The sequence below is a fragment of the Ovis canadensis genome, chromosome 15, assembly GCF_042477335.2.
Source record: "Ovis canadensis isolate MfBH-ARS-UI-01 breed Bighorn chromosome 15, ARS-UI_OviCan_v2, whole genome shotgun sequence".
Lineage (NCBI taxonomy): Eukaryota > Metazoa > Chordata > Mammalia > Artiodactyla > Bovidae > Ovis > Ovis canadensis.
The window spans coordinates 19,873,578-19,891,041 of NC_091259.1; the positions used below are offsets into that span (position 1 = coordinate 19,873,578).

General features: G+C 38.3%; 1 pseudogene; it reads right to left on the bottom strand.

Annotated features, from left to right (window-relative positions):
• Positions 1-425: 425 nt before the first annotated feature.
• Positions 426-2,260, bottom strand: LOC138420393 (josephin-1 pseudogene; annotated as a pseudogene).
• Positions 2,261-17,464: the final 15,204 nt, after the last annotated feature.

Genomic DNA, 17,464 nt, shown 5'->3' on the forward strand with positions numbered 1-17,464 from the left:
CAGAGAGATGACAAACCCAGGTTCTAAGCAGAATGCACATATCTACCCAACGTGAGGGCTCTGCTTCTGGTCACCAGAGTGACTCCAAGCCTAAGACTTCTACTAATTTGAGCTGCTCCAAATCTCTGAGGGCTTAGCTTCACAATACTTCCCTTGCCCAACGCTGTCTCAAACTAGTAGAATTTGATGGTGAAGGCAGTCTTATTTGTTTCTGATTTTGCCGGGGCAGGTCAGCTGGGAAAACTGCCCTTTGGCCTGTCTTGTGTCCCCAAACCTAACCAGTGCAGTGAAGTGGCAGGGACGAAGCTGGAGTGAGGCAGACAGGCTGTCCATGCCTGTCCCCAGCCTGGCTTTGGCCACATCCTCTTAGGTATCTAGCTCACCCTGTCATGTTAGAATATTGCAGGATTCAACCACCCGGCATGGAATATTAGAGAACTTTTTCATTATCAGACTTCAAGGATGGCCATAAACCACTCTTAAAAACGGGGTCAGGGTGGCATTGAGGGCTGGAGATAGCATGCTGTGCGGCTGCTGCAGCTCTGGAGATGGTTTCCTGAGAGGCCTTTCTGCTCTGAGGCCTTCAAGCCAGTCCCATGGGCTTTGTCTGGACTGTGTTCAGACTCACTGGCTGCCAGGGAAGGGGACGGGGAGGCAGTGTCCCCCGGGGGTCAGAGCAGCAGTGAACTCCAGCAGAGCCTCTGCCAAGCCCTCACGGAAACCGGGAGAGGCAGCTGAGACCCACCTTCCTTTCTCCTCTCTAAAATAAAACCAAGGTCTCCACAGCTCACCCTAAGCACACAGAGCTCCTGCTTTCCTTTTCCAGGAGCAAGTAACGCTGGTTGGTCCTTCTAACAGTCCACATGTCTGTCCTATTGCACTGTCAAATCAGAGGGGAAAAAAACCCGATGAGATGTTTGGGGAAGTGGCAAGGGCAGACCCATGGTAGAGGCTGCAGCACAGCACGGAGGATTTCAGGAGGCTGAGGTGGTGGGAGGCTGGCTGGGGCTGCATCACACGTCAGCCCTCCAACTCTGATGGGCCTCCACCTCTTCTGGTACCACCAGCAGGAGTTCACAGTTCTTTCCTCGCAAATGATGTTTTAGAAATTTCCTGAGCTCACTCTTGCCTCCAATCCATTCGGGCATCTTCAGTTTGGAGTCGAGGTTGTAGTAGGCACCTCCCAACTCTCGAACACAGATCCAGTGCTGCCTTTTGAGTGGCAGCTTCAGGGGACCCCAGCACAGGCTGGAGGGCAGGTTCATAATGAAGCCCATAACGTTTGTGAGAGCAATGGCGCCAACATCCCTGCGCTTGTCCCACCAAACAGCTTCATAGCCTTTGGTCTGAAGTGCTGCCATAATGACGTTCACATCGTAGTTCCCATTTCCCAGCATGCTCTTCTTGTGGGGGGGTCACCATGGTGTTTGGCGATAGCCTCTGGAAAATCTCTTGCAGCGTTTCCCGGGTGAAGGCATTGCTGTCCTGGAAGACGTTATTGAGGGCGTGCAGAGCACAGAGCTCCCTGCGCTGTTTCTCGTGGTAGATTTGTGGGGGTGCTGCCTGGGGCAGCTCCAATGATTCAGATTTGACCTTGTCTCCTTTCCATGGCACGCAACTCATGTTTTTCCTTTTAGGTTCCAGAGAGGGCTAAAAACACCCCACCCTTCCCTCCCAAGGAGGAATGTAAGCTTCTCAGTCTTTTGAGAATTCCTGAGGTCCACCTTACTTTCTGGTGTCCATGATTTATGCTTTGTCACGGGGAGAAGAAAAGGTTGGACTCAAAAGGAAAAATAATCCCCCTCTTCTCAACAAAAAGATAACTTTTGGATTAGCGTATTTCACCGCCACTGTCAAAGTGCAGAAGTTTTAAAAAACCATGTAAAATCAAAGACCTTGTTTTCCTTCTTCCACCCCCTCCAAAAAAACCCAACGATTTTCTTGTTGTATTTTCTCTCTGCAAATGCCAACCAGGCCTCAAGGCAAGACGACCGAATGGAATCGGTCACATCGCTCCTTTTCTTCCATTTCTTTGGAACCACGAAGCCACTGGCTCGGGAGACAAGGCCTAAGCGGCGGATAAAACGCAAATTTCGAGCAGCTAACGAGGGCTGGCTGGCGTGGGTTTGCGGGCCCTGCTGCGGCCTCGGGGGAGGCTCTCCATCCTCTCGGGTGCGGCGGGACCTCGAGAGGCCGAGGCGGACGCAGCTCCTTCGGAAAGCGCGAACTCTCACCCTTTCGACGCGGCCCTGAGGCCGACGTCAGCCCTATTGCATCATTTAAAGTTTGTGTTTCCTTGTTAATTTTCTGTTTAGTAGATCTATCCATAAGTATGAGTGGGGTATTAAAGTCTCCCATTATTATTGTATTATTGTTAATTTCCCATTTCATACTTGTTAGCATTTGTCTTATGTATTGTGGTGCTTCTATGTTGGGTGCATATATATTTATAATTGTTATATCTTCTTGGACTGATCCTTTGATCATTATGTAGTGTCCTTCTTTGTCTCTTTTTACAGCCTTTGATTTAAAGTCTATTTTATCTGATATGAGTATTGCTACTCCTGCTTTCTTTTGGTCTCTATTTGCTTGGAATATCTTTTTCCAGCCCTTCACTTTCAGTCTGTATGTGTCCCCTGTTTTGAGGTGAGTCTCTTGTAGACAACATATATAGGGGTCTTATTTTTGTATCCATTCAGCCAGTCTTTGTCTTTTGGTTGGGGCATTCAACTCATTTACATTTAAGGTAATTATTAAAAAGTAGGATCCCATTGCCATTTACTTTATTGTTCTGTGTTCAAGTTTATACACCCTTTTTGTGTTTCCTGTCTAGAGCATATCCTTTAGCATTTGTTGGAGAGCTGGTTTAGTGTGCTGAATTCTCTCAGCTTTTGCATGTATACCTGTGGCAGATTCATGTTGATGTATGGCAAAACCAATACAATATTGTAAAGTAATTAACCTCCAATTAAAATAAATAAACTTATATTTGTTTTAAATTTTCAGATGATGTTGCTTAAAATAATTTTTTTCTCCCTTCTCCCCTTTCCTATATTGTACTCCAATTATACATATATTAGGATAAAAGCTAACTGAGGCTCCATTTAAATTTCTTAAGTCCTTATCATCAGTGTTATATTTTAAGTAGCTTCTGCTTCTATATTTTGAAGCTCATTAAACTTCTCTTTTGTAATCTTAACCTAACTTTTAAAATCAAAGCCCTTGTTTTCTAAATTGAAAATTAAAAAATCTATAGAATTCTTAATTCTTTTCTTTTTTTTTAAGAATTCTTAATTCTTAACTGAGCATTTTTACACATATCATTCATATTTATATTTTATATACTCTAGTTTTTCTCTACATTCCTGAATACCTGGAATATATTGGTTGACCAAAAAGTTCATTCAGTTTTTTTTTTTTTTTCTCTAAGATGACTATAGTCATCTACTCTAGTCATCAAGTTTTAACTTCATTTGAAACAATTTTGTTAGATTGCATTATGATAGCTGTCATAGCATGCATTAAAAATGTGAAAACTGGTCAAATTTTCTGTATCCATTTAGTACTGAGGATGGAAGAAAAAAGAAATATTTTGGTACATTTTCCTTTATTAGTATATTTTAATTAATTAAATTATTTTAATTGAAGGATCATTACTTTACCATATGTGGTGGATTTTACCATGCATTCACATGAATCAGCCAAGGGTACACATGTATCTGCACAATAGTGTAGGAAGGTTCCCTTTCCTGCACCCTCTCCAGCATTTATTGTTTGTATTCTGACCAGAGTAAGATGATACTCATTGTGGTTTTGATTTGCATTTCTCAAGTCTGTATATTGTCACCCTACTTATTTAACTTCTATGCAGAGTACATCGTGAGACACACTGGATTGGAAGAAACACAGGCTGGAATCAAGAATGATGGGAGAAATATCAATAACCTCAGATATGCAGATGACACCACCCGTATGGCAGAAAGTGAAGAGGTACTAAAAAGCCTCTTGATGAAAGTAAAAGAGGAGAGTGAAAAAGTTGGCTTAAAGCTCAACATTCAGAAAATGAAGACCATGACATCCAGTCCCATCACTCCATGGGAAATAGATGGAGAAACAGTGGAAACAGTGTCAGACTTTATTTGGGAGGGCTCCAAAATCACTGCAGATGGTGATTGCAGCCATGAAATTAAAAGACGCTTACTCCTTGGAAGAAAAGTTATGACAAACCTAGATAGCATATTCAAAAGCAGAGACATTACCGACTAAGGTCCGTCTAGTCAAGGCTATGGTTTTTCCTGTAGTCATGTATGGATGTGAGAGTTGGGCTGTGAAGAAGGCTGAGTGCCGAAGAATTGATGCTTTTGAACTATGGTGTTGGAGAAGACTCTTGAGAGTCCCTTGGACTGCAAGGAGAGCCAACCAGTCCATTCTGAAGGAGATCAACCCTGGGATTTCTTTGGAAGGAATGATGCTAAAACTGAAACTCCAGTACTTTGGCCACCTGAAGCGAAGACTTGACTCATTGGAAAAGACTTTGATGCTGGGAGGGGTTGGAGGCAGGAGAAGAAGGGGACAACAGAGGATGAGATGGCTGGATGGCATCGCTGACTCGATGGACGTGAGTCTGAGTGAACTCCGGGAGTTGGTGATGGATAGGGAGGCCTGGCGTGCTGCGATTCATGGCGTCGCAAAGAATCGGACACGACTTTGTGACTGAACTGAACTGAACTGAACTGAAATGAAATAATGAGTGGTGTTGGCCATCTTTTCATGTGTTTACATGTCATCTGTACACATTCTTTGGAGAAATGTCTGTTTAGTTCTTTGGCCCATATTTTGATTAGGTTGTTTTTTGGTTTTGAGCTTCATGAACCACTTTATATTTAGGAGATTACTTATTTGTCAGTTCCTTCATTTGTTATTGTTTTCTTCCATTCTGAAGGCTACCTTTTCACCTTGCTTATAGTTTCCTTCATTGTGCAAAAGCTTTTAAGCTTAATTAGGTCCAATTTGCCTATTTTTGGTTTTATTTCCATTACTCTGGGAGGTGGGTCATAGAAGATCTTGCTGTGATTTATGTCAAGAATGTTCTGCCTATGTTTTTCTCTAAGAGTTTTATAGTTTCTGGTCTTACCTTTAGATCTTTAATCCATTCTGAGTTTATTTTTGTGTATGAAGTTAGAAGTGTTCTTGTTTCATTCTTTTACATGTGGTTGACCAGTTTTCCCAGCACCATTTGTTAAAGAGATTGTCTTTGCACCATTATATATTCTTGCCTCCTTTATCAAAGATAGGGTATCCATAGATGTGTAGACTTATCTCTGGGCTTTCTATTTTGTTCCATTAATCTATATTTCTGTCTTTTACCAGTATCATGCTCTCTAGATGACTGTAGCTTTGTCATATAGTCTGATGTCAGGAAAGTTGATTCCTTCAGTTTCATTCTTCTTTCTCAAGATTGCTTTGGTCATTTGAGGTTTTTTGGGTATCCATACAAACCGTGAAATTATTTGTTCTAGTTCTGTGAAAAATACCATTGGTAGCTTGATAAGGAATGTGTGGAATCTATAGATTGCTTTGGGTAGTATACACATTTTCATTATATTGATTTTTTGAGTCCACAAACATGGTACATTTCTCTATCTATTTGTGTCATATTTGATTTCTTGCATCAGTGCCTTATAGTTTTCTATATATAGATCTTCAAATTTTGATAAGTTTTGATATCCTTTAATGCCATTCTATCATCTTAGTTATTTCTGGATTAGTATCAATTAATTTTTTATTTTTTGTTACAATTTGTATTTACCTATTTGTTTTCTTTTTTTTTCGTTTTTTATTTTTTTAAATTTTAAAATCTTTAATTCTTACATGCGTTCCCAAACATGAACCCCCCTCCCACTTCCCTCCCCACAACATCTCTCTGGGTCATTTGTTTTCAAATGTGATAATTTTTTTTGCATGGTAACCAATGAAAATGCTACGTATTTTTATGCTGGACCTTATTTCATTATTTTTTAAAAATTGAGATTTTTTTTCTTGGATGTGGTTGAATACTTTGAAAGAGTCTGTTTTGTTTTTTTTTTTTTTTTTTTTTAGGAAATTATTTAGGGTCTTTTAGATAGGTCTTCAGTAGTACTTGGTCTAGGGCTAATTTTGACCTGATACTGAGATAATAACCTTCTGTATACTCTAATGACATGTGAATTGCAAGTTTTTTTCCACTTTGATTGTTAGTTTGGAACAAGAATTCTTCGTGACCTTATATGAGCTTCAAGGATTGTTCTATTCATTCCTTCAGATGGCTCTGTACAGATGTTTACTTCTCACACTCCATTGAAGGATTGAATAGACATCACTATAGCTGTTTCCCTCTCTCCTTCTCTTTCTCCTAATCTCACAATCTTGTGCTCTGCTGTACCATTCAAACTCTAGATGCTTTGTGCTTTCTAAATCCCTACTGTGTTACTTCAAATAAGAAAGATGATAAAGCTCAGACTGATGATTGACTAAAACCTGGAAATCCTCTCCAAGTGAGAAACTAGGGCAATCCTAGGATATTCCACTTTGTTTTCCTTTCAGAGAGCACCATCCTGTGCTGCCTGTTCTCTGAATTCTGAAGGCAGTTATTCTATGTGTCTGTCCCATTTTTAAAAAGTTATTGCATAAAACCTGACCTGAATTGGAGGTATTGGAACAGTGTCTATAACAGAGCTTCAGTGTTATTTAATGTTGTGTATCTGTATACTCAGAGATAACTAATTAATATGTATATATATGATAAATCATTACATGTCTGAGTTAAAGCTTAGACACTGCTCTCAAGTTGCTTGATATCTAAAAGTCAGTCTAAAAGACAGCCAATCTCTTCTAGGTCCTTGTTAAACCTTTCTTGAATCTTCTCAATCCTTTTCTCCAGGCTATTTATCTGTGATTCCAGTTTGCTTTCAAGATTTTGGATCATTTTCACTATCAATATTCAGAATTCTTTTTCAGGTGGATTCCCTATCTCTTCCTATTTTGTTTGGTTTGGTGGGCATTTCTCCTGTTCCTTTACCTGCTGAGTATTCCTCTGTCTCTTCATCTTGGTTATATTGCTGCATTTGGGGTGGCCTTTCTATATTCTGGGAATTTGTGGAGTTCTCTTTATTATGGAGGTTCCTCATTGTGGGTGGGGTTGTATCAGTGGCTTGTCAAGGTTTCTTGGTTAGGGAGGCTTGTGTTGGAGTTCTGGTGAGTGGAGCTGGATTTCTTCTCTCTGTAGTGCAATGGAGTGACCAGTAATGGGTTATGAGACATCAATGGTTTGGAGTAACTTTGAGATGCCTGTATATTGAAGGTCAGGGGTGTGTTCCTGTGTTGCTGGAGAATTTGCATGGTATGTCTTGCTCTGGAACTTGTTGGCCCTTGGGTGGTGCTTGCTTTCAGTGTAGGTATGGAGGCATTTGATGAGCTCCTATTGATTAATATTCCCTGGATTCAGGAGTTCTCTGATGTTCTCAGGATTTGGACTTAAGCCTCCTGCTTCTGGCTTTCAGTTTTATTTTTACAGTAGCCTCAAGACTTCTCCATCTATACAGCACCGATGATAAAACATCTAGGTTAAAGATGAAGTTTCTCCACATTGAGGGACACCCAGAGAGGTTCACTGAGTTACCTGGAGAAGAGAAGAGGGAGGGGGTAGTTAGAGGTGACTGGAATGAGATGAGGTGGGATCAAAGGCGGAGAGAGCAAGCTAGCCAGTGATCACTTCCTTATGTGCACTTCACAGTCTGGACCACTCAGAGGTATTCACAGAGTTATACAGGGAAGAGGAGAGGGGGAAAGTAGACAGAGGTGGCCAGGTGGATAAAAGAGGGAAATGAAAAGGATAGAGACAGATCCAGCCAGTAACCAGTTCCTTAGGTGTTCTCCACCATCTGGAATACACAGGGATTCCCAGAGTTGCGTAGAGAAGAGAAGGGGGAGGGAAGAGACAGAGGCCACCTGGTGGACAAAAAGGAGAGTCCAAAGGAGGAGAGAGTGATCAAGGTAATAATCTCGCTCTCAGGTAATATTGGGTAGTGAAGTTTGGGTTTTTAAATGTACAAAGTTGACAACAAAAACCAAAAAGCAAAGATTAAAAATCTAGTGTAGAGGTTGGATTTTCAAGAATACAATATTAAAGAAAAGAAGAAGAAAAAAATAAAGCCACAAGAATTATTAAAAAATAACAACAACAACCACACATAGACTATATATGGTGTTTGCTTTAAAAAATAAGGTCTTTTTTTTTTTGAAAAGTAATAATAGGTTATAGAAATAAAAATTAAAGGAGAAATAGAGGACTTAACAATTTTTAAAAGTTAGAAAAAAAAAGAAAAAGAAGAAAAAACAACCACACAACAACATCAACAAAATACAAAAAAAAAAAAAAGGAAAAAAAGAATGATCGTAAAAATAGTAAAGATATATCTAGCCCTTTCTCTGGTGTTTCAGGCAGTGTGGGGTCACTTCCAAGGCTGTTCCCTCTGTTTAACTTCTTCTGTTTGTTGGTCTTTTCAGTGTCTGATTTCCATCCTGACACGGAGGGGTGGTGGTGGACACTTTTTTTTCTTTTTAGGCTCACTTGTTCAGTCACGCTGTGGGGAGGGAGGGATGCTGCAAACAAATAATATTGTTGTGTGCATGCAGTGTCTCAGACCCGCTGGGCCTACCCATGCTCGCGGGGCACAAACCGCTCAGGCTCTACGTTGCTCCACCGGGAACCGTCTGAGGCCAGCCCTAGGCTGCATGCACCTCCCTGGTCTAAGCTGCTCAGGTTCGGCACTCAGGTAGCTCTCAGAGGCTCAGATTCAGTTGGGACGCGTTTTGTGCCCTTCGCAGGTCCGAGTAGCTCAGGTGTTTGGCGAGGGCGGTAGCTGCGACTTATCACCTTTCCTGTCTCTGCTGCTCAGTTTTCTCTATGTACTGCTGGTGCCCCTTGTGAAGCAGATGATGACTGTTCAGAACCCCCAGAAGTCTTAGCAAAAAATCCTGCTTGCAGTTTGGTAGGTAAAGTCCCTCCGGGGCTGTGATTGCCCCCTTCCAGCCCTTCCAGGTCTGGTTGCTTGTCCCCGGCGGGTGATGGTCTGCAGCCAGCTATTACCATTCCATCCTTCATTCTGTGGGCGGTCCTGGTGGTGTCTTATGTTCGAGCTTTTCATGTGGTAGCTATCCTACAGTCTGGTTTGCTAGCCCAAGTGAGTTAGTTCTGGTTACACTTGGGGCATTCCTGCCCAATTCTTAAAAAGCACTGCAGCCTGCGCCTCCCACACCTCCCTACCGTGCCCCCACTTGCTAGTGGTGGATGCAGGCTTCTGCACTGCTTTCCCGCTGGGGGAGTTACTGTTGGGCTTATAATCTGTTAGTTTAAATTATTTATTTATTTATTTTTCCTTCGTGTTATGTTGCCCTCTGTGCTTCCAAGGCTTGCCGGGAGAGTGTTTCCTGGTGTTTGGAAACCTCTCTTCTTAAGATTCCCTTGCTGGGACAGGATTCCCTTCCCAGGACGGAGCTCCCTCCTCACCTCCTTTGTCTCTTTTTTCGTCTTTTATATTTTTTCCTACCTGTTTTTGAAGACAATGATCTGCTTTTCTGGGTGCCTGATGTCCTCTGCCAGCATTCAAAAGTTGTTTTGTGGAGTTTGTTCAGCGTTGAAATGTTCTTTTGATGAATTTGTGAGGGAGAAAGTGGTCTTCCCATCCTATTCCTCCACCATCTTAGCCAGGACATGGAAACAACCTAGATGTGCATCAGCAGATGAATGGATAAGAAAGCTGTGGTACATATATACAATGGATTATTATTCAGCCATTAAAAAGAATTCATCTGAATCAGTTCTAATGAGATGGATGAAACTGGAGCCGATTATACAGAGTGAAGTAAGCCAGAAAGAAAAACACCAATACAGTATACTAACACATATATATGGAATTTAGAAAGATGGTAATAATGACCCTATATGCGAGACAGCAAAAGAGACACAGATGTGTAAAGCAGACTTTTGGACTCTGAGGGAGAGGAAGAGGGTGGGATGATTTGGGAGAATGGCATTGAAACATGTATACTATCATGTAAGAAATTAATCGCCAGTCTATATTTGATGCAGGATACAGGATGCTTGGGGCTGATGTACGGGGATGATCCAGAGAGATGATATGGGGTGAGAAGTTGGAGGGGGGTTCATGTTTGGGAACTCATGTACACCCGTGGTGGATTCATGTCAATGTATGGCAAAATCAATACAGTATTGTAAAGTAAAATAAAGTAAAAATAAAAATTAAAAAAAGAAAGATGCATAAAAAAATAAAAATAAATTAAAAAATAAAAGGCAGCCAATCAAAATGCTACAATAATTTATCTTTCAAAGAATGCAACTACTACAAGGGATTAGTGCGAGTCAAGAAATTAATTTGGTGTTACATTACAATAACAACACTTCTGGTAACTTTAACAGCAACAACAACACAATCAGTGGCTTTTCTAAATAAATTTTATTTTTCATTTGAGTCACAGTTCTATATGTCAGATTAATCTTCCACATGTCTCTTTTCTGATCAGTTAACTGAAGGTGCAAAATGTATCTATCATAGCATATCACCATTTCAGAATTACTCATTTTTGCAGCATGAATAAGAGAAAGTATCAGTCAAGATATCTTGAGAAATAGTAGGACCAAAGCTTGAATTAGTGCACATTATGCAGATATATCTATTATCTAAATTATTTCATGTGACCTGAACCTAACTGCAAAGAAGCCTGAGAAATAACTTTATATGTACCTAGATAAAATACTCAGAATTGCGAGTACTTAGTCAGTGTCTACTATGGGCCTATGAGGATGACTAGTGAGTTTCACCTTATTAGAAAGATGCAATTTGGAGGAAAATGATTCAGAACTGTAAAATCCACACAGAAAACATTTGGGGTCTATAGAATAAGAAATAGAAAACTATTCAAACTTCTTGAAAAATGGTTATATAAGATAGATTTGGAAAAATTCATGTTACAATATGTGAGACAACTAAAGAGGATACATGAGTGAAGTCAGCAAAATTTTGAAAGTTCTATATGGTAGTACAAAATTATTAGGTCAGAAGATTATCAATTAAAAAGTCATGAAAGTTGAGACTCAAAGAAACTTTCAGAGGAAAGAGACATAGAATTTGGTAATAAATAAGAAGTATGGGAAAAATAGAAGAAAAAATTACAAAACAAACCCTAAATCAAAATTTCCAAGCCCAATAATCAAAATTCCCATGGAAAACATAGGCTATTTATACATTAGAATCTCTGAATTAACAACAAATTAGATGACTGAACTAAGTTTTGTTGTTTAAAAAAAAAAGTAATGACGGTATACTTTTTGCATCAAGACATATGCATAGAGGAACAAAGCAATAAAAGAAGAAAAGGGTGTAATGGGTGAAATGAGTTTGCTCTTCTGTCACTGAAGAAAAAAAAAAAAAAGATTCCTTAGAACATTTAAGGATTCTGTATCAGTAGTTTATAAGATTTTTTGGTGTACTGTTGCCATGCATTTAAATGTACTAAACTATAAAATCATTTAAACTGCACAAAGTTAGAACTTAAAACCTGTACATGACTACTCACAGGAGTATTTAAAGAAAAGTGGAAATGTCAAGATCATAAATTAGCTTTTACTTCAGTGAAAGTCTTTTCAAATGCAAAGTTATAACTTTTGAACATGAGGGAAAATTTTCGGTTATCTACCAGTAACAACTTTCAATGTCCTGTCCTTAAAACTGAAAGTGGTTTATCTGAATACAATGTATATTATTTGCTGAAATATTTTTTCCCTGTTCTTCACAGCCATCAACCAACACACACACACACACACACACACACACACACACACAAACACAAGATTAATTTTCAGGTAATCATATAAATCTTTATTTGAAAACATTTATTTTTGATTAGTAATTCCTGTAACCAACTTGTAAGTAATAGCTGCCATTGTATTGAACATAACTTCATGCTTACCTCTATAAATGCATTTTACATATGATATTTCCTTTCCTTTAATTGATACAGTTATGCTTTATTTTACCACTGAGTTGACTGATTTTGATGCAGATTAGGAAAAGTGCTTTGAACTTTAAGCATAGCTTTTAAAATATCAGTTTCATTAAATTTCACAAAGGAAGACTGAAAGGAGAAATAAAAAGATTGAAATGATATCTATTGTTTCCAAACAGAATGGGTTCTCCAACAGGAAGAACTTAACTGAAAATGTATTTATTCCTCTAAAACAAGATGAAGATATATTCCTTTTAGTTGAGGGAAAACAAAGCATATAACATAGATCCAAGTTTTTTAGTTGAGAGAAAAGATATGATAGGGGCATGAGATTATTATTGGTCTTAGAGACTTATTTCACTTACTAATCTCAATTTTGATCAGTACATCCAAGATGAGGAACAAAATAATGAGTTGTTAGTGAGGTCTTTGGTCCTATGGCTATGTGGATAATTTTACAAATGATCAATGAACCAGATGATTTTACATCTGTCATCAGGTACTCATGACCAAGGAAAAAGAGAGCTTTGGAAAGTTACTGAAGAGGGAAATATAAGAAAGTACATGATAGTAAAGTTTATGGCTTAGTGTAACATTAAGGAAACTAATTTCATATAATATTGATAAAGTTTCCAAATTACAGTGTGTTGGAGATGAAACTTCTTAACTGGTAGAGAAAAATGTGCAGGATATAAAAAGATAAGTGTAACAGCAAACATTCAGCAGTGTAATAAGAACAGAAGTTACAGTTTTCCATATTGACATTTAGATTTTCTAAAGACTTTTATTATTTTTTTAATTAAATTCTCTTGGAGGAATCTTCATAAAGAAAAGATAGCTATCTGGGTGAAAATAAATGCAGAACTAAAAATCAATGGTTTCAATCCAAATGTTGCAGTTTGACCAAGAACAGGGCTAAAGGTTAATCTTCCTATTATAGAAATAAGTAAAACTTAAAAGATTGCTAGCTGAATAGAATCATGTCTGGGTGACGTATTTTATAATGAGTTACATACCTATGTTTGCAGACTCACTTAAACACAGCACACGTCCTCATATGCATGCAAAACCATTTATTAGTATTGTCATCAAAAGGCTATCCATCAGGGATATAAAGATAAATAACGTATAAACACCTGCTCTGACAGCTCCTGCCAATAACATTATATTTTTTGTACCTTAATGCCAGAGCAAGGACAACTTAGGTTATATCTTGTAAACAACTAGCTTGAAAGCATTACTTTATAGAACTTATGTCTGAACAGGTCTCCTGTATCTATTAGTCAGCCTATCTCATGAATCTGAATTAGATCCATGAAGAAATTTCTGTTTAATATACTCTATTAAAGTACAAAAATTGAAGCCTTAAAAAATATCTTTCAGCACAACTCCCACTCCCCAGCCCTCCAGGGACAAAGAGGGACTGGAAATTGAGTTAATCACCAATGATCAATGATTTAATCAACCATAACTACATAGTGGAGCTTCCATAAAACTCTACACAATAGCGTTTATAGAGACTCTGGGTTGATAAATGCATTCGTGTTTCAGGAAGGTGGCATGTCCTAAATTCCATGGAGACAGAAGCTCCTTCACCCTTTCTTATTTTGCCCCATATACCTCCTCATCTTGCTGTTCATTTGCATCCTTTATAATAAATCAGTAATAGTAAGTAAAAAAAAAAAAGTTGAATTCTATGGGCTTCTTATGAGCATTCATTAGATAAACAAAATTTATGATTAAATTATATTTCTAAAAGTTGAAAAAATTTAAGGATACACAGAAGATCAGTGAAACCAAAAATATCACTTTTGCGTATATATTTTTTGTGACATTTAACATTTTTAGAAACAGTTGAACTAAAAATGAATTTCAGCCATTGGAGTTAAAATTTGGATAAATTTGATTTGAGTGTAGGAACCAATTTCCCAGTTCCAGACAATTCTTTCTTAGAGATAATGACTTATAGATCCTTTAGCTTTTCAGTTTATCCTTGCTGCTAGTGATTTCTTCTTGACTGTTATAGTGAAAAGCTACTTAGCTTAATTTTATCCTATTGCATGACTTTTAAGAAGCACTAAGCAGCAGTTCTCTTGCTCCTTTTTTTAATTTTTTTCTAATACTTCTTTGTGTAAGTCCCTGACAAATCTAAACTTATAATAGAAATATTATAAATGAGGATCAGTTTTCAATTAAGGAAAATGTCATGCATTCTTCACATTAGAAATTGTTCAATTGGATTTTCTAACCTGTTGAAGAGTGAAAGTAAAGAAAATAAGATTTGTGCATTCTGCCCTTTCTAGCACAGTAATTGGTGTTCCTGTAAAAAGATAACAGCAGGGAATCTTTCCTGTTGAGCAGCATCAGTCATAAAGTGAGATGATGGGGAGGACCACATGCTATACAGGATGATGAAATGCATCAGGGTTTAAGGACAGAGTTAGGAAAAATACAAAATGGAAGTTGATCAATCATATGGAAGATAAAATGTCTCAGGCTGATTTTCAGTAGTATTCCTGTTCAAACAGAAACCAAATTAAAAAAATTGTGTTTTGCTGAGGGGGGGGCGGGGGGGAAGCCTTTTGTTTTGCTTTACTTTTGTTTCTCAGAAGATAGAACAATTAATATCTTATAAGAGTCACCATTGGCTTGAAACTAAATTACTGCTCTTTCTTACTTACATATGCCTAATGTTTCACAGTTTTGTTTATAACTAATTGAATAATTAAAATTAATTCAGAATATAGTGGATAAATAAAGGAATAATTAACAATCAGAAGAAAACTGATTGGTGCCATTAGTGGGTAATTTAATATGACAGAGAAGGCTTTATTCCACAGTATTCATAATTTCTTTTTTTTTTTTTTTCCCATAATGATAAGTTTTAACTTGGATGTAGTCAGAGAAAGCAAAGTTACATTACCAACCTCCACTACATTTATGTGAGGTTCTGAGTCCATTCTGGCCAATGGAATATTCACAGAGATGGGAAATACTGGCTTCTGGAAGCTTTACTTGAAATATTTGTCACATGTCCTTTACTCAGTTTTTAACCTTGTTTTTAAAACATGTTATTGCTGGGGTCATGGATATGATGGGAAGTTATCCTTAAAGAGTAGTGAGAATAGGGTTAAATTGTTCCTATAAAGCTATATGAAGTATGGCTCCTTCAGGACGCCATGGATTCCCATCTCCACCCTTATCCTGATTTACCTCTAGCATCTGTTTATGGAAAAGAGAAAAAATATATTGGATCTCATTTCAAACACTTTTTTTCATCACTATAATTCAATATTGTTCTATGTGAAGCAGATCTGAGAACTTAGAAATGGTGATTATTTTCAAGCTTTTAATTGAATCTTGCAAATAGAGAAAAACTCAGGCTAGAACCAACTTATCTGACAACTGAAGTGGAAGGCATTATAGCCGTGTCAATATGTATGTGTCATGAGTCTGTCTCTCTGCAGTCTGAAATCTAAACTGAAGAAGAGAGTACAACTAATTTAGAATCTTGGACAATTGGAAAGCTCATTGCATCTGGCTTCCAAAGTGAAATACATACGAAAATGATGACTGATAACTATTGCCTCAAACATTTCTTCAAGAAATTTTCAATGATATCTCTATCAAACAGAAGGAGGTAAGTGTAGTAGCAAAGATAAGGTAAAAGCTGCTATTAACCACTGATGCTAAAAGATAAAAAAATAAGAAAATTAAAGTTTAAAAGTGGGTGCAGATAAAATCTTGGCTGTGGTTATTCGCAAATATGCCTTCTAAGATTTGGCAGAAATTATATTACCAAAGAAACTATAGGTCTGGTCAGTAAAAGCCTGTATTTAAACCTCTAATGCAACCCTTGAAGCTTCAATTTTGCTCTAGCAGAAATAAAACGGTTAAAGGTGTAAGATTACAGGAATGCATACTGTTCAAACATAACTTTGTTTTTGCTCATAGAGATAAAATAATGGGGTAACTACTTAGAAAAGAGACCAAGAATTATGGAAGAAAATGAACAAGATTATTTGTCCCATAGAGTAGGACTAAAGAAGTCTGGATGAACTCATAAAATCAACCATACAAATAAAACACAGGTATTTACATTTATATACAATAAGATGTGATAGTTTTGCAGACAATGCCAGTTGCCTATGCTCATTTCCAGGTGGAAGTTTTTATTGCAGTTATTTTTTATTGCAGTTATTATTTCCCTTAGAAAAGGAAGAGGAACCAGAGATCAAATTGCCAACATCTACTGGATCATGGAAAAAGTAAGAGAGTTCCAGAAAAACATCTATTCCTGCTTTATTGACTATGCCAAAGCCTTTGACTGTGTGGATCACAAGAAACTGTGGAACATTCTGAAAGAGATGGAAATACCAAACCACCTAACCTGCCTCTTCAGAAATTTGTATGCAGGTCAGGAAGGAACAGTTAGAACTGGACATGGAACAACAGACTGGTTCCAAATAGGAAAAGGAGTACATCAAGGCCGTATATTGTCACCCTGCTTATTTAACTTATATGCAGAGTACATCATGAGAAACGTTGGACTGGAAGAAACACAAGCTGGAATCAAGATTGTCGGGAGAAATATTAATAACCTCAGATATGCAGATGACACCAGCCTTATGGCAGAAAGTGAAGAGGAGCTAAAAAGCCTCTTGATGAAAGTGAAAGAGGAGAGCAAAAAAGTTGGCTTAAAGCTCAACATTCAGAAAACGAAGATCATGGCATCCGGTCCCATCATTTCATGGGAAATATATGGAGAAACAGTGGAAACAGTGTCAGACATTATTTTGGGGGGCTCCAAAATCACTGCAGATGGTGACTGCAGCCATGAAATTAAAAGATGCTTAATCCTTGGAAGAAAAGTTATGACCAACCTACATAACATATTCAAAAGCAGAGACATTACTTTGCCGACTAAGGTCCATCTAGTCAAGGCTATGGTTTTTCCTGGTGTCATGTATGCATGTGAGAGTTGGACTGTGAAGAAGGTTGAGCGCCGAAGAATTGATGCTTTTGAACTGTGGTGTTGGAGAAGACTCTTGAGGGTCCCTTGGACTGCAAGGAGGTCCATCCAGTCCATTCTGAAGGAGATCAACCCTGGGATTTCTTTGGAAGGAATGATGCTAAAGCTGAAACCCCAGTACTTTGGCCACCTCATGCGAAGAGTTGACTCATTGGAAAAGACTCTGATGCTGGGAGGGATTGGGAGCAGGAGGAGAAGGGAACGACAGAAGATGAGATGGCTGGATGGCATCACAGACTCAATGGACATGAGTCTGAGTGAACTCCGGGAGATGGTGATGGACAGGGAGGCCTTGTGTGCTGTAATTCATGGGGTCACAAAGAGTTGGACATGACTGAACGACTGAACTGAACTGATTCTTTGCCTACC